The sequence below is a fragment of the Euprymna scolopes genome, chromosome 18 (genome assembly GCF_053919585.1).
Source record: "Euprymna scolopes isolate OS-2025 chromosome 18, ASM5391958v1, whole genome shotgun sequence".
NCBI classification, from domain to species: Eukaryota; Metazoa; Mollusca; class Cephalopoda; order Sepiida; family Sepiolidae; genus Euprymna; species Euprymna scolopes.
In genome coordinates this window covers 66,082,409-66,097,404 of record NC_136499.1, presented here as the reverse complement: position 1 = coordinate 66,097,404, position 14,996 = coordinate 66,082,409, and the positions used below count along the sequence as shown (strand labels likewise).

Below are 14,996 nucleotides of genomic sequence, written 5' to 3'. Positions count from 1 at the left end.
ATCCTAGAGTGGCTCTTGGCCTTGATAAGAGGTGACTTAAATACAGAAAAAAAAATGGGTATTGTTTGGTAGCCTTTTTACTTGTTAATATTTTGTCAATTACAAAGTAGACTTGATCAATATTGGTATTTCTTTCTGTAATAAAAAAGTGTCTATTCAAGAAAGTAATTTTTGCAAGAATCAAATTAAAAAAAAAAAAATCAACAATCTGTCAAGAATATCTCTTTCTCTAAACAAGGAGAGAACAGATATTACACCTTGATCCAAACTTGAACAGAAAGCGTTTTCAGCTGACTCTCCATATTCATTGATTGTAAAATTTAAAAAAAAAAAATTCTTTTTCTTTTCTTTTAGAAGTACCTTTTCCGGAGCATAAAGAAAAAACTCAATCTTTCTTTCTCTTTCTCCGTCTTTTTTTTTTTATATATAAGTAAAAAGAAAGAAAAAAATAATTTTAAGCTTTATCTGTGACAATTAGCAAATCTAAAAAATATGAAGTACTGCTGCTACATTCGGGTGCTACTCAGAGCACTCTTTCTTGCCCTGACAGAGTACAAAACCACCTTCAAAACTTATTGGGGGATGATCCCAACAACTCCTTTCTCACAGAAAAAAAAGATTACTAGTCTATCTACTCTAACGTTATTTCTATGGAAGGTGGCCAACTGAGCTCAATCTATGGTTCCTTTTTGTAACACATTCACAGCACGAACTCGTCTACATATCACAATGTAAATGACTTAACTTTCTCCCTCCATGCCCCTAACACCAAAAATCGGGAGGGGGGGGGGGTGGAAAAAAAAAACCCAACAAAATGAAAGTTACACCTCGTCCATGCCAATTAGATTAACAACAAAGAGGTTAGTTTCTATTTAGTTGCCTCCCCATGAAGTTTAAACACAAGGTCAATTTTTAATGTGGGCAAAAAAAATCTAGCTTCACAAAAGGAGGCATTCTCGATTGAAAACAAAATCCAAATTTGCATCATTCTAGAAATACTTCTCCTTAACTGACTGACAAAGATAGGTTGTTTAGTTCTTTCCCATTGCAAAAACTTAGACACAAGGGTTGGAAAGTGGATTGAGAAGTCAGTACCTCTGAGGAGGGGCACTCTGACCTGTAAAAAGTACCTGGGCAACCCTATAGGCAATTGGCAATAACTAACCCCTTCTTAAAGAAAGAAGGCAAAGCCTGGGAGGGTGAGCCTCCTAGAACTGCACAGAACTAAACTCCCACCACAAAATTAACAAGGATCACATCATGACAGGAATGCTCTAATCTCTAATAATTTTGAGGGCTAAGAATACAAAGACAGAATAGACTAAGTGTCGTATCAGAACAAAAACTACACTTTGTGCTGAGCCAAAAGGGCTAATAAAGATGTTAGTCATTATTCATGATGGGACGATTTCAATATTTTCTCTGATTCCAATATAATTACGAATTCCGTACATACAATTACTGATTCTGATTCTTTATTATAACTCATTAATATTTAACTATAGACTTGTTATTTTTTCCCAATTAGCATAAAAACACATGTTAAAGAAAGGGGTCGATAGATTTTAGTTTTACCAGTAGTTTAAAATCAATAAATATTTATAATTGTATTATTGCTACCAGCAGTCAAAGGATTTATTTTAAACAAAATCAAATAAAAAAAAGAGAATTAAAGGAATCGTTTTTAGCATCAGAAAATAGACACACATTTTTCAGATTCTGATACCCCAAAAAGTTTCGATTTTTTCGATTCCTGATTCCAATTCTGATTAATCGTCCCAACACTAGTTATTATATAACCAAACTCTAACCCAGATTCTGTCTGCCAGCTTTGATGGTTTTAGTGAAACAGGAACCGTGTGAACAAACCAATGTGAGCAAGAATTAGTTTAAAGTTGATCTGAATTTTTTTTTTTTTTTTTTTTTTTAAGGGGTGGGAGAATTTCAATTCTTATTACAGTTCTCTGTAAGTTGGATCAATTTCAACACAGACTGTTAAGTGCCATGTTCCATAGCTTTTTGTATTTTTTTATCACTAATGACAAACCTAATATCACGAGTGAGATGAGAGCTGTTAGTATTTAACTAGTACAGATACCTGACATTGCCCAGGGGCAAGAATAACAAAATAGAAGAGTTAAAGCGTGTGTAGCATTCTCTCTCTCTCTCTCTCTCTCTCTCTCTCTCTCTCTCTCTCTCTCTCTCTCTCTCTCTAAAACAAATTAACCACAAGGCCATCTAAAAATATGGGAAAATAGATGTTATTGGCTATCCTTTATTACCATGACTAAAAAATGTCCGTCTTACTCTTAGCTAGAATCATCAATCACTTTACTCCAGGGGCTATCCTACTTAAAATTCTTAAAAATACTACACTTTGAGCTTAGCCCAAAAGCTAAGAAAATGTATTTTAGTTTTGGGTGTTTCACAAAAGACAATGATAGTGATTTTAGCTAGACGAGTGATTTTTGTGAAAGATTGGCATAAATAAATAAATTGAAGCTCAGTTAAACATTTGCTATGAAAATAACAATAGAACAGAGACAGGCTCACAATACATCTTCTGTAGGAAAGAAAAGGGCATCACCTACTAGATTACAAAGTTGGTTTCGAATGCTGTCAAGGCAGGATAGGATGCGTCAAGCAGCTCCTGCCCAGATGTGGCAACAGTACTCCATCCTAGGATATACTTGGCTCTTATACAGGTAAAGAATTGCATTGACAATAAGATATGTACTGGAGCAGTAAAATGATCCAATCATTTTTCCAGTGACCTTGGCAATGGATTTGATGTATATACTCCATTTCAGATCAGGAGTGAAAGTCAGACCAAGAAGTTTGTCTAAACATGGAACGTACTCAAGACGAAATCTGTTCATTTCAATTGGGAGCCAGATGTGGGTCAGAGCGCTGATGATCGAAAGAGAGTAGCTTGGTTTTAGATGCATTAAAATTAAGCAGCCCCCAATACTGAAAAAAATATATATCAGCTTTGTGAGGGTATCTTGTGTAGTTTCTGACTATTATCTGGATGCACAAAGGATGTTTATCTCACTCCTACAGCGGAAAAATGTGACAAGAATTATCAAGTGGAATTTGAAGAAACAATGCCCTAGAGGAAGAGCACTCTAACCTGCAAAAACTGTCTGGGTAGACTCATTAACATCCCTCTCAAGTGATTTGCTTAAAACTAACCTTTTTCTTAAAGGGTAAGACAAAGCCTGCGATCGTAGCTACCATAAAACTGTTCAGGACCATACCTTAACCAACAATATAATAGACTACCATAGTATGAGTAAACACCAGGTTTCTCAAATATTTTGCCTCTACATGTTAGTTCAAATGAAAAAAAGAATGCAATAAAAAAAAATTTTAAAAAAGCATTATTCAGGTTTATGATGATAGATATCAGTTGGGAAATAAACGAAACGCTAAAAAAAAAAACAAAAAAAAAAAACAAACAAAAAACAATAAAAAGACAATTATCTGGTGTGAGATTTGAAATTTGAAAGATACCATAAAATATTGGAACCGAAGGTGTACGCTTTATCCACACGGATAAACAAAAATATGTTTTCTTTGTAACTTACTTAAACTGTTTATGAGCTCGGTGAAGGAATATAAACTCTACATAGATCTAAAATAGTTTGATTGTTTAAAATAAGTATGCCAACAAAGACATACCGTACTTTGGGGTAATTGCGCCAACTAGTTAAAAGTGCTCTTTTGGCAACCACGCATATAAAGAGCACTTTTTTTTTAGTTGGCACAATTTCCCCAATTTAGTGCAATTACCTCAAGGTATGGTACATTTTTTATTGAAAAGACAAGTACATTCAGTGATTTGCCTTATAAGGCAAAATTGTTTATGTTTATTTATTTTTCTTCTAACAGTCTAAATTTGACTAATTGTTGAGCGGCTTTTTTTAAACACATTTTGATTTCTTTTAAGCATCTCTTCCATTTCAGGTTGTATTCTATTGAAGAGCAGCCTGTTGTATACTTTTGCAGCTATTGGTGTAAGTAAGATGCCTCTATAATTATTTGTCTCGCTGAGATTTCCTTTCTTTAAGAAGGGCAACATGCAACTTCCAAGCATGACTTAATCATATTGACTTATTGACGGGGTAAAAGCAAAGTAACTACCGGCAACAATACAGTTTGTAGATTTTTCAAAAGCTTTTGATTCACAGAGAAAGGATGAAACATATTTTGTTGACATATGATAACCATGGAGAAATCGTTTCAGCCATAAGGATACTATATAAGAATACTAAAGCCATGATACGCGCTCCAGATGGTGACACTGAATTCTTTGAAATAAAAGCTGGCGTACTACAATGTGATATTCTGGCTCCATTCTTATTTGAGATCCATCTCGATTACGTACTAAAACACTATCGATCAATATGGGAAATATGGCCTAACATTGTCTCCATCAAAAAGCAGACGATATCCAGCAAAGAAGATTACTTATGTTGATTACACTGATGATCTTGTTTTGTTAGCTGATGACAACGCTAATGCACAAAAGTTGCTACATATCCTGGAAGAGTCAGCTGTCATGATTGGACTGCATACAAATGCAACTAAAGCAAAATATATGTTCTTCCATTAAACCGGCCCAATTGAAACACTAGACAGAACACCATTCAAACAAGTAGATGACTTTGAATATCTCGACAGCCACATCGCATCTACCGAAAAAGACATCCATGTCAGAATAACCAAGGCTTGGAGTGCACTTAATCAACTGAAAGTTATATGGAAATCTGCCTTCTTGGAACAGATCCAGAAAAACTTTTTTAGAGCCATAGTAGAGACAGTGCTGCTTTATAGTTCACCAACATGGACTCTCAGTAAAAAAACTTGAAAGTAAGTTAGATGAAACTTACACTAGAATGCTCTGGCAATGTTAAACTTAAACTGGAAAACACACTCAACCATTAGCCGTCTGTATGGTCGGCTGCCCAAGATCTCTTCAGTAATAAAAGAAACAAGAACATGATATGCCAGACATTGCTACAGAAGAAAAGATGAGGTTGTTAGTAATGTGGTACTGTGGGATCCTAAACACAGAACTGCTAAAGTAGGAGATTTGTCAAGATCTACACAAAATTATTGACAGAAGACATTGGCTTAAAAGATCTTCCTAAGGTCATGGAAGATAGAGATCTGTGGAGGGAAAGAGTCAATTTGGTCCGGGCAATCCGCCTGATAGGATACAATATTTTTCTCACTGGTAGTGAAAAGGTTCAAAAGAATGTTCTTTAGTTGGTTTGGAAAAGCAACGCCAAAAATATGAGAACATTTGTTTCAAATGCTATTTTTACATAAAATTTGTTATTGAAAATTAAAATTAAGTAAGGTTCACGAACTTCTGACATTGATAACAACAAGGTGTCGATTCCAAGCCTGCAGTTATTTTGGCTCTTAAATCAATCATTTAACTGTGACGCTTTCCAATTGACACTTGAAAGCAGTCAAAATCCCCTTGGAATTTTGGTCTGTATCAAATAATAAATCTATAGCTTACCAGTTAACAGTTTAAAGAATAAAAAAAAATCATCTGCAATTTAAAAAAAATATATATACATATATAAATAAATAAAATTTCTATTCAGTTGGTTTTGATTCTATACTGTTAGTGTTAAGTGTTGATTAGAAGTATCACTATATATCGACGTTTAATAATTTTTTAGGGTGAGGTGGGGCAGATCATTGGATTCCTCATCATTTCGGTTCCTTATCATTATTTTTTTTATATTCTTTGTTCTATTCCTGTTTTAAATTACCATTGGTTGGTTAGTATCACTTTATTATTAGAGTTGGTTTCTGCGCTCAAGGATTTACTTAGTATTTTAGCTATTTTCATCAGTAATGTGTGTTATGTAGTGTCAATCATCCTTTTAATCCCAATTCCTCTTTCTTTTTTTTTTTAACTATCCTTAGTATTCATACAATTATTAGCATTATAATGATTTTCTTCATGTTCCCAAATACTTTCAACTGTTCCATGTATTTGTTTTTCTGCCTTCTTGATATTAACCTTGAGATCTGATAGAATAAGGTCCCGGATATGACCTTAAACTATATCCGATGATGAGGCCCCAGCTTGCAGGCTTTGGGGAGTGTGGAGCCACCCTTTAATTGCCATTGCTCCCAGGTCCGCTCTGACCCGGAGTGGTAGCACCTGTTAGGGTCCCTACTATGGGTCAAATAGAAACCAACTTGCAAAAAACAAATATATTCTAATAAAAAAAATTTCTTCAAAATCACCGGATTCGGCATTAAATAACCTGGAAAGGGTTGATATGGTGTAAAACAAAAACAACCAACCAACCTAATGGAATAATGAAACGTACAATTTAGCAGGTTTTCAACTGCTTGTTGATTATCACGAGAGGCATTCCAAAAGTAATGTCTCCTATTTTTTTATTCCACCCAAATGGATCAGAGGGGATTGCAAGTTACATTTTTATGATGAATTAACTTATGTATTCATAACCTGATTGATGGTGTCAGACTCTAACACAGCAGCCCCTGTCATAGACGTGCATCAGAAGCAAATATTTCTCATTAAATTCCTGGCAAAAGCGCATTGAGAATGGTGGCGACTTTGTCGAAAAATAAATTCTAGAACACAAACGGTATTCTCGTTTTTGTAGCTCTTCAACTTTTTAAGTTAAAAAAAAATAGGAGGCTTTACTTTTGGAACTACTCTCATATTATCATATCTGGTTTCCTTTCTTGGAGGAATTTGCCCCCCCTGTAAGAATTTTATAATTTTCATTTTTTTTTTTTTTCCACCCACTACTGTTTCTGGTTTGTGTTAGTATCATTTATCTGAACATTAAAAATGCAAACGTTTGCATAATTCCCAATGGACTAGCTTCCTAACACAGTCTTATCTGTTTTTGTATTCCTTTTGGGTTAGTTTGCCGCATTCACTTATTATATGATTTAGCACTTCATCTGTAGATTGCAGACACTCCTTTACTGTTGATAAGGTTAAAATAATGGCTATATCTGTTAAAAATGTCGGTATTCACTTTAAATAACATTTTATGGTAATAAAATATGAATTTCTAACAAGCAAATTGGTAGTCGGATAATTTATCTATTAAGCTATGATAAGACTTAGTATAAAGTGAATAAGGAATTTGATATTCGACAGATTTGTTCACTTTAGCCTTTCATTCTAATGAAATATGTTGGAGATCAAATGTTCACTTTACATAATTACAAGTCTTATAGTTGAATGAATAACAAATATGATTACTATTCTACCTTATTTAGGTTCATATTAAAGCAATTTGAACTTCATAACTTGAATTTTATGAGTGTTTTATGTGTTCAGATAAAAGTACACAAGACAAACCCAGAAGACTGATATATTCTTTTTCAGCATTGTCTCAAATGGAATATGAACACACTTTTTTATTTATTTATTTATTGTAATATTCATTCTTTTGGGAGTCAACAAGAATGAAATAGTAAGGGGAGTGCATTTAGCACAATTTTTTTTTTTTTTTTTTTTGAGAAAAGGGTAGGAGAAAAAGATAGATAGAAAAAGAAGAGAGAAGGAATTTTTTTAAATAAAAATGTTACACATACCTTTTAACTCTATTTTATTGTCCATAACGCTGGGTAACCATACTAGTTTTTATTTGCTTGCTTGTTAAACCTCCTTGGGGATTTTTTTAAAAACCATCTTCCCAACCATAATTGTTTTTTCTTTTTTTTTTTTTTTAATCATTGCATTTAAATTATGACTACAATAATAATATATAGACAAAATTCTTCTAAATATTTCACTCAATAGTCCTCACCAATATCCTTTTAATTATTTGTTACCATATTTTCTGAATTCATTCAATTCCATTTAAAAATTGTCTACAATTTGAATTGACAACATTTTAAAAAATGCATAATGAAAATCAACTGAAAGATTTGGGTCGAATTTAACAAAAGATTTTTTTTTTTTTAAATATATCAAAATTGGTAAGTGTTTTTTATTCATACTGTTGGACCCGTGATGCAACGGATAAAGTGCTAAATAATAATCAGTTCTAAGTAACAGTTTTCTCAAGATTGAAGTTTTAAATCGTCAGTAAAAGCGATACTAACAACATAATTGAGAATTACTTAAGACTTCTACCTCATTATAACTGATGGAACAAGAACAACCTAGCTCATGGATTAAATCAAAAGTTCAGTTTGAAATTCTGAAAATTTGAGAGTTCAACAAGACACCTGAAGCATGTCGGATTACATCAGCTGAAACGTTGTATAAATAACAGCTAAGATGAGAACAGTAGTTTGAATATTCTAGATAACACAAATAAATAGCTATAAAATAAATAAATAAAATAAATAAATAACGCAGATTCCATGAACAAAGCTTCTTTCTTAGAACTGCACGCCTGTGGAACTCTGTTCCGTCTGCCTGCTTCTCTCCAGACTACAACTTGGATGTCTTCAAGTCCAATGTTAACAAATTCCTAATGAACCGCCCCCTTAATTAAACACTTCATCAAATCTCCACACTAACGTAATGTACTTGCAATAACCCTTATCCCTGAGTGGCTTCCGGGCCTTGATAAGTGGTGATCACTGTGTAAAAAAAAAAAAAAAATAACAAACCTTTAAACCACAAACAAATTCCTTCTAATACTTAACGATAATACAGGTAACATAATTAAAAGGTGTAGCAATCTGATGTAAAAACAGCTGACAATCAAGCAAACATATTTTTATAACAGTTTTAATAATTAAAGAGTAGTTTCTCTTTAATTTATTTTATTTAATCATTTGTGGACTATTATCCTCATCTTTTAGTTGTTGTTTTCACAACGTTTCGGCCAATTATTCCTCTGGCCTTCATCAGGTGGTTAACCGCGATGGGATAGGAATGTCGAATCCTCCAACTACATCCACGGCAATTGTTGCATTCAATAGTTGTTGTCATCTCACCACAGTTTGGCCAACTAATCCTCTGACTGGCTTTTGGGTGGGATTGAAACCGCTACCTTCTCAGTTTAGACAATGCTCACCTGGAATCATAGATATTCCGCATCTCTATCCTATCTATGTGGTGAGACGACAACAACTATGGAAGTTAGTAATTGCTGTGGATGTAGTTGGAGGATTCGACATTCCTAGCCACCTGATGAAGGCCAGAGCAATAATTGGCCGGAACGTTGTTAAAAACAACTAAAAGATGAGGATAATAGTCTGGAAATAATTAAATAAAAAAAATTATACAATTTACTCATCTCAAAAAAGAATTCCAAATTAATTCAATAGTTTCTGCTTGAAACTTTCTAATGCAAGAGGAGACAATTTTAATGAAAGTTGTGATTTGATGTCACAAGTTTTAAAGAGAGACAATTATTGTATGCGAGTTACGGCAGACATAAGACAAGAAGCACCCCATTAAACTGTGCTGATTATACCGTGTTCCTTTACAAACGTTAAGCATTTGTATAAAGAACAAGAAAGTTTGATTGGTCAGTTGATGACATATAAACACATTTTTGAGGTTATTTAAATCCAAATTCAGTCATTTCGGTAAAAGTTGGTTTTTATCCTTCAAGTGCTTAATATCTTCAAATATTTATGGTGTTTGCATTAACTAGTTATTATCACCGGATGTACTTATATGTCATACCCAGAATTATATTTAACCCATGAATTGAATTCTGAATTTGAAATTCTGAAAATGCCACCCATGGAATCATGAATAAAATTCACAATTCTTTTAGATTGTGATAAGCAGTGATGGTGTTTAGTGCTCTCCTACTGCAAGAACTGTGACACCAGAGTTGAAAGTGGGGTTGAAAAGTCAGCACCCTCAAGGAGGGGCACCCCAACCTGCAAAAGTGCTTGGGCTGCCCCGTTGGCATTCTCCAATGAGGGTGCCTCAGGCGATTAGCAATGAACTAATTCCTTCTCAAAGAGAGAAGGCAAGGCCTGGGAGGGTAGACCCCCCTAGAACTGCACAGAACTTAACTCCCACTGCAAAATCAACAGGGACCGGATCGTTACAAGAATGGTCTAATCTCTGTTGATTTCAGAGGCCAGAGGAAAAAAATAAAGTAATCACATATTGAATAAAATTCATTCTTCTCTGCAATTCAACCCCATTTGTAACAAATAAACTTCAGTTTATGTTTGACTTGCCCACCAAGCTTCAGTTATGAATGTCCAACAGTCTTTGTTTTATCACCGTTCAATTATGAGCACACTTGAAGACAGCATGTAAAAATGCTAAGAACTGACTTGCTCCTCTTTTGATACTGCCCTGATTATTGGCTGTTATGACACTTCTGTTCAGGAATAGTAGGAGGACCGTTTTGAGATAACCAGATAAAAATTGTGAGGGGGGGGGAGTTATGTCCGATGTAGGTGAGCCAATTTAGGATCACACCTATTAATGAGACGATCACCATTTTATCAATTCATGACCGGAATTTGGACAAGTCAGAGAGACACTGAAGTTTATTTGTACCAAATATGGTTGGATTATACAAAAGACTCAATTTAATTCCACGTGTGACTTTTTTTTATTACTAGTGTGTTATCATTTATCAAGACCTAAAGACAACTTGAGGAAAAGGGTTACTGGGGTTGTCATTTGGCAACAGACAACATATTTGAAAAGATTAAAAAAAGAAAGGCTAAACAATTAGAATTTTATTATTAAGTGAACGGCTCAACAAGAATTTGTTAACAATTTTAATCAAGACTTCAAAACGGTCATGTGCTCAGCTGGGAAATAGCCCTGTGGTACTGTGTTCTACAGATAGAAGGTTTTTGACAAGAAACTTTGTTCATGGAAATTACATTTAGTTTTAAGTTTAATAACAACTAAGAAATGACCACATATTCCGACAAACTTAAAAATTTTTGTTTTTAATTATTTTAAAGCCCTTAACACGTTTTTTTATGGTTAATAAATTATTTATAACAGCAAATTGTTTGCACATTCAAAAATGTTTTTTTTTTATCAATACTAAATATGCCATTAAATAATAATTGCAAAATGAGTCCCTTAAATTATTGAAAAAAATAAGAAGATATTTTAAATTCGTTCCATTCGTTCTCAACTTGAAATGTATCTCATTTCAACAGAGGTGTAAAAATCAGATGAGTTAAACATGTTTTATGAATATCTTCAAATGAATGCAAACGATTTCATTTGCTTCTGAAAGTCATTAAAAACATCATGGTTGAAAGTCCTTTTAGGATGAATGCTTTCATCCGTGTGAGAGAGAGAGAGAGAGAGAGAGAGAGAGAGAGAGAGAGAGAGAGAGCATGATCGAGAGAAAGAGAGAAAGAGAGTGCATGAGCGAAAGAGAGAGAATGTGCTATTAATGAGAGTGAAGGAAAAGCAAAACTTCTTCCCTAAAAAGGAAGAAAAAAAAAAAGAAAAACTTAATGAGAATTCTAAGGAGGTCTGTCTGTTTTATGACATACCAACCCTTTTTTGTTTGTTATTTAATGTTCAAACCAAATATTTATTTAAAATCGTTCATTGTATATGATTATTCAAATACACACTTTAGTGGAAGTGAAATTCTGGCTTTACACCTTACTTAAGAGTATTAGTAGATTGGTATTAATATGTCCATTGATGTATGTTAGGGACAACCATTGTAATTTGTTGTAGCATGTCCGTGAATAAGAGAGCAATATGTGTCCTATTCATATCGTTTCCTTCACAGGTATGTTTAATAACTTTGTAGTGTAGTTTTTTCATCTTCTATTCATCACCACTAAAAGATGACGGAAACAGGTTTCCTAAGAAAACAATAAAAATAAGAAACATATTACTCATTCATTCATACACATACATGGACATATTACATGAGATTACAATTGTTTTTTCCTAACATGCATTAATAGACATGTCGATAATCATCTAATCAATACTAATTGAACACAATAGATCCCAAAGTTACAACACTATCCATTAGACTAGTCACACACCGAAAATTTTAGAAATCCCTAGACCTACATCAATGAAAAATTGCTGTCTAAGTACACACTCTCTCTCTCTCTCTCTCTCTCTCTCTCTCTCTCTCTCTCTCTCTCTCTCTCTCTCTCTCTCTCTCTCTCTCTCAATCATACCAGTTATCATAGGTGCCACAGGGTTTATGAAGAAAAACCTGAAGTCCTACCTAACTAATATTCCTGGTGAACCAAGTGCAAAAGGCATCCAGACAATTGCACTTAAGGGAATAGCCAGGATACTAAAAAGAGCTCTCGGTTGGTTTTAATAAAAAGCAGGGGAATGTTGTCAGCTGGTTTGGCTGCCCTGTACCCAGCATTACAATCTCCAAAGAAAGAAAATTAAAAAAAAAAAAAATTGAAGAGAACTTGAATGTCTACTAGACACTATTTTAGAGTATCTGGTGTCTCTCCGTACATGTGTTTGTCAAGACAACCTGGCATGAAGATACTTCACCCTACAAGTAAACACTGACTAAATAATAAAAATAGCATAGTATTCGAAACCTAGATAAAATCCCCTCAGTGTGATTATCTTATACTGGCTTATACGAGGATTAATGCACCTTCAACAAGTGAAGTTGTCTACAGTAATAGCACTAAGCTGGATACTCCACCAGATTAGATGAATTCTTGTCCTGAAATCCAGTAAGACTAAGAGATCAAAACAAAGATATACGATAACATAGTTAACTGGTCAATAAATTAGAGGAAAATTAATATTCCTAATTTCTTCACTAATTCAACATTTGAGATGTAAAAGAGACTTTAATAGAAGACTCAAATATCTCTATATATATATATATATAATATAGAGATCAAGTGTTAGTCCTAGAAAGGTTAATGATGATGATAATAATAATCAAGGAGGATGGAAGGAGGAGGAGGAGGGCATTAATCAGATCTCCATTGGATAAGTGCGAAGAGTACTACTGAGACCTTAGGGAGGCTTATTGCCAGCTCTATTCTAGTGAAGACTAATGGCCATTGTCAGCAAGAAATCAATGATAAATGGCTGTCGTGATAATGCAAAGTCATTTGCAAGGGTTATAGAAAGAGGTGAGGAGTATTGAAAATCTTGGAAAACTTATTACCTAGACTCCAAGGAGCACCACCGGTTATAATCAATGAGTAACCTCTAATGATAACTTGTGAGATAACTCCTAATGAATACAAATAATAATGGTTAACCTGCAAAAACTTGTTTCTAATGATATCAATACAAAGTGGAAATTTTAAGTTGGGAATTGACATGTTTAGTCAGAATCGTCAGTTTTTTTGTTTTTTTTTGCAAGAGTCTGATTTAAGAGGTGGATTCTTTTGGGTTTTTTAACTGACTACAGAATTATTTATGTATTTTTGTTAGTCGACTCCCCAACTATGGATAAACCTAGGCACCGCCAAAAATGGCCGCAAAATCAAGTTGTTGTTGTTTTTTAAAACTAAATTACATTTATTAAAATCCATTATTTCTGAGTAACTTTTTTTTTCCAGAAAGATAAACCCCTGAATTTTATCATATAGAAAACAGAATAATGTAAAACTTTTTCTAATATATTTAATTAAATTTTAAATGTTAAATTTTCCCAAAAAGTTAACAAGTGACATCTTTTGTCTTGCACAAAAAACGTACTTAAATATTTAAAAAAAAAAAGGTTTTTGAAATAATTAATTTATTTATTTATTGTCTAACTAAGATTTAGGATGATTTTCTAAGAGAATATGCAAAAATATTATAATATAAGTACCTGAATTTCAAATAATTCCACTTATTCATATAGGTAACTAGATATTTCGCGTCAATGTAGAGTCGAGATCGACTCTGTTTACCTTTGCGTTTTATAAGAAGAAAACTATGGAAGACCAAACAAGCCAAAAAAACTTATGTTTCAGTGACGAAAATTTCAATGTATTATTAAGCTGAGGCTGGCCAGTACCAGATGGGTGACCATTTGTATGAGTTTGGTTTTTAATGTGTATGTGTGTGGGGACCAGGCTCCCCAAAATGAGGGGGGGGGGGGCAATTTAAAGCAGAATAAAAAAAAATTATTTCAGCGCGTTTGGTCCACCGTAGTCGAAAGGCGGCAAACGTTTTCAAATGGGATCGAAAAAAATGATGCTATTTTTAACACAAAGGGCACAACATTTATCGAATTTTTTTTTTTTTTGTATCGATTATTCAAAGCATGTCCTGTTTAATAATGGTCATGCATTATTCGGCTCGCTAAAAAGAAATTGTTAATTTATTTATCAAAAATTTTAAAATGGCTTTTTTCGTATAAATATTAAAAAAAATTTTTTTTTGTTTTGCTTAACTTAAAATTAATTATTTTACTTAAAATATTCACCGAATTTCACACTTCAAAACTCAAAAGCGGGATAATTAAACACAATCGAAGTTCTGATATTCAGACGTCAAAATAAGGTATGCAAACAATTTTTTTTTTTTTTTTTTTTAAATCTATAAATCTGTCCCTTACAACAACACAATATGTTTTGTTCAGTTTCAGATGATTTTTTTAAGCATATTTGTTCCCACTTCAAAACAAGGGGGGGTTTTGTAAGCAAAAAAAATATATATATATAAATATCGTTTATGAAAAATAAGTACACTGTTATAAAGTTCATTCTTCTCCTAATAATCGCTGAAAATTTCGTATTGATCGGATAATTACCTGATTTTTGGTAGATTTTTAAAAAGACGGTCCGTCAAAAAGTACTGACCTGCCCCCCCAGTTTTGGCGGTGCCTAGATAAACCACTAGAAAATCCTTACAAAGATTCCCACACAATAAGGAAGTAAACAGAACTAGAAGAAGAACAACAACCATTTCTGCGATTTGCAAGCAAAGAGGAAGCAACCAGAAAAGGAAAAGTAGATTAGGGCAAACAGACAAACTAGAATGAAATTAAAGAAAAGAAGAAAATGCTAAAATAAAAAAGAACTAAAAATAAAGGAAGGATCGTCTTTAAGAATAACAG

The 14,996-nt window shown here is 33.4% G+C and overlaps 1 protein-coding gene across 18 annotated transcripts in view; it reads right to left on the bottom strand.

Moving 5' to 3' along the window:
- Positions 1-14,996, bottom strand: part of LOC145297650 (SHC-transforming protein 1-like) — a 438,749-nt gene that overhangs the window by 116,065 nt on the left and 307,688 nt on the right. The window lies entirely within an intron of this gene.